This window comes from Rhagoletis zephyria, unplaced genomic scaffold (assembly GCF_001687245.7).
Source record: "Rhagoletis zephyria isolate East Lansing unplaced genomic scaffold, Rhagoletis_zephyria_1.1 Rzeph_scaffold_02847, whole genome shotgun sequence".
NCBI lineage: Eukaryota > Metazoa > Arthropoda > Insecta > Diptera > Tephritidae > Rhagoletis > Rhagoletis zephyria.
The window spans coordinates 1-3,277 of NW_016159931.1; positions in this window are offsets into that span (position 1 = coordinate 1).

A 3,277-nucleotide genomic window follows, 5' to 3' on the forward strand; every position below is an offset into this window, starting at 1 on the left:
GTACTTAATGCGCGGAAAATGTGGTTCCACTGCTCGCATATGTCGATTTGTAGAAGAGTGCTCTCTGAGAGCAGGTGTGAGAGTCGAGTAGCGAAAGCGCTGGCTGTCTGTTGTGATTGCAGTTTTTCGCATTTTTGCATATTTGGACGCACATTTTTTGCTGCACAGAGGCGGGTGCGTACCTTGGCTGCAACAAGATAGCGGTCCGAGTCGATGCTTGCTAAGTATTCAGTAGGGTGAAAAAGAAGTTCCTTCATAACTTAAGCACGTTCTGGACATCGGTCATTAGAACCTTCCATATGTTGTCTAACTCTCTAATGTAATTTTCGGGCCCATATAGCACGCATTGCGCTCGATCGCAGCGTGGCCTGTAGGCGTCATTTTTTTTCACTTTAGATTCTTGACACAGATACTAGCCTTTGACTTGATAGCTTTTTTGTCGGATTTCCACTGAAAGCACTTGTAGTGAAACCGTTTCCGCCAACAGACTAGCTGTAACTGGATTCAAAAGCCACGTCATTCAGTTAAAATCTGGTTGGGAACCCTAACCTAAACAGATGGTCAAGCTTCTTTTAGCAAAGGTCTTATTTATCAGTTAACTTGTAAAAGGCCATTGATTTTGTGTATTAAATAGCTTCCTTGGCTTTTACTTATCGATGAAAGATCTGAACCTAGGTAACTAAGCCCTACACCTTTTCCAACAGTATTTTAGAGAAACGTAAATGTATATCAGAAAACCACAAGTACATTTCAGAAAAACTCAAATGTGTTTCAGAAAACCGCAAACCTATTTCGGAAAAGCTGAATTTTGTTTCAGAAAACAACAAATGTATTTCAAGAAAACTCAAATGTATTTCAGAAAAGCGGAAATTTATTTCAGAAAAATTTAAACGTGTTTCGGAAAATCACAAATGTATTATTTTTTATCCCTATCTTCTTCTCAATTAAGTGAAAATTATATGTTATTTTTACGCATGTCGCGTAATGCCAAAGCATCCGAGAAAAAGATGGATGAGTGTTGTATAGCGCGAGCACAATCCGCAGTAGCAATGTTTTATTTTTCTTGGTGAATTAAGCCATCCAAGTACTGCAAACGACTTTGGACCACTCCAGGTTCATTCACAGCAGGAGATGAAATATGCGTTTTTACGTAAGCTTTTGTTTTCGCTGATACATTTTCGATAGGGTTGAGCATTGGCGAGTACAGCCCAAGATGCAAAAGTGTAGCCGATCCATTATTGGCGACAACTTGCCCCAGTCCAGCATGGCAGAGTGCATTGTCGCACATAATTACTAAGTCCGACAAATTATTTCCCAAAGCCGTCCACCTCCCGAGGATCCCCTTCACCTACTCTCCATCACTCTCTTTTTTAAAAGAGCCGCGTCGCATTTCCATCGATAACACACCTGATACGCTTACAGCACCGATCAAATGTTCGTTTGGTCATCTTGATGTCGGCAATAGTACTGCTCCTCGCATCCCAGAAGTTAAAATTGCTTTCATCCATGCAAACTATTTGCTTTCCTTGCTCAATAAAACCACTCAAATCTCTTACAAACTCGGAACGTTTCTGCTTATTTTCGAACGTGTTCATCGTCGCTGGTGTATGGTGCACACTTGTGAATATGAATGATTTACCCTCTAAGGGCCGGTTGTTCAATGTCTGGTTATTACTACTTTCCGGTTAAACATCATTATCGATGTTTTCGACATCATGCATATAACATGTGATCGATAAATCAGTAGTTGTATTTAACCGGAGCTTCTACCTTCGATTAGTGCTAATCAGACATTGAACAACCGGCCTTAAGTAGTTTGCCGCGATCGATGTGCAAATATGTTTGTTAAACTCCATTTTCACTATGGAGGCTAACTGCTTTAAGGTGAGAGTATCGTCCACCTCCACCCAGGGAACCATTACATCATCGTTTTCAGTCAGCTTCTTTTCATTCCCTCCACCTCGTTTTTGAGTCACGACTCTGCCAGATTGCACCCATGTGTAAACAGTTTTATAAACTATAACTAAAGATGCTGCTAAACTGTACCAGTCATATCCCTTATTAGCGGCCTCAACAATCCGCAATCGGTCAACGTTGTTATATTTCCTGTAACGAGTTTTTTCCAGAACCTCCTTATCTGCACACAAAAAATATTCGTATGCATAAATAGGTAAATATAAAATGCTATTTATTTATTTGGATGTATGTAGTATATGTTTTTAAGTTTTATTAAATTATTCTATTAAATATTAATTCAGTATTGCAATAAATTTTACAAACTTCAAATAATTTTATTATAAAACAAGTGAAGAAGTATAAGTGCGCGCGTGTATGCGCTTAATAGTTGTCTGTTGTTTTTGCTGCTATCGGCATTGTTGACAACATTTAGCGCTGGTATTTTATTTGCGCTGGTATTTTATTTGCGCTGTTAATTTTAACCAACTCTGTTTCTATGCATAACTCGGCTATCTGCTGACTAAACTCTGTTGCTGCTGCTGCTTTGTTCAATTTTAGTTCATTAGTTTTAAATTACGAAAACTGAAATTCTGTTGCTCTCAGCGGCGCAATATAGTACAATCCGGAAGATCTACATAGTACATACATACGTGCATTTACGAAAACAAATCACCATAGAAACATATTACTAGCAGCTGTACTCGTTGCTCTGGTGGTTTGGATAAGCATGAGTAACAGTGTTGCCAATTTAGCTGTTTTCCGGCTAGATTTAGCCGGTTGCGATAGCAAACAGCCGAATAAAAGTCGATTTAGCCGGCCGCCAATCCGGTTTGCAAAAGTTAGCCGTTTTTAGCCGATTTCGCTATTTGCCGTATTTTATTAAAATTCAAATGTATTTGTTTCTATTTTTACAAATTTGGCGACCTATTAGAAACTGCTAGCCGTATCTTGGAGAAATTTTTCTTGTCGGACTGTGTTAAGTATATAAAATTGAACAAATTTCCTCTAATCCGAAAAATCTTAAAATACTGGGCGGATTTTAATAATTTATATTTTATATTAATATATAGTGACCCAAATATGAACTGGGACGCGATATTTTAGCTTATTATTTTTTTAATGAAAGTATAGCTGATTACAAAAACACCATTTAAATCCAAATTTCATATTTTATGCAAAAATTATAAAAATTCTGCTTTTTTTAATTTAAAATTTTAGTTTAGTGAAGTGCCAATTTAAAGTAGTTGGCACTTACCGTTTATTTTTTGCAATTTTTTGTTGACGGATCCGCATTTTTTCCATATAAAAAAATGTTAGAACT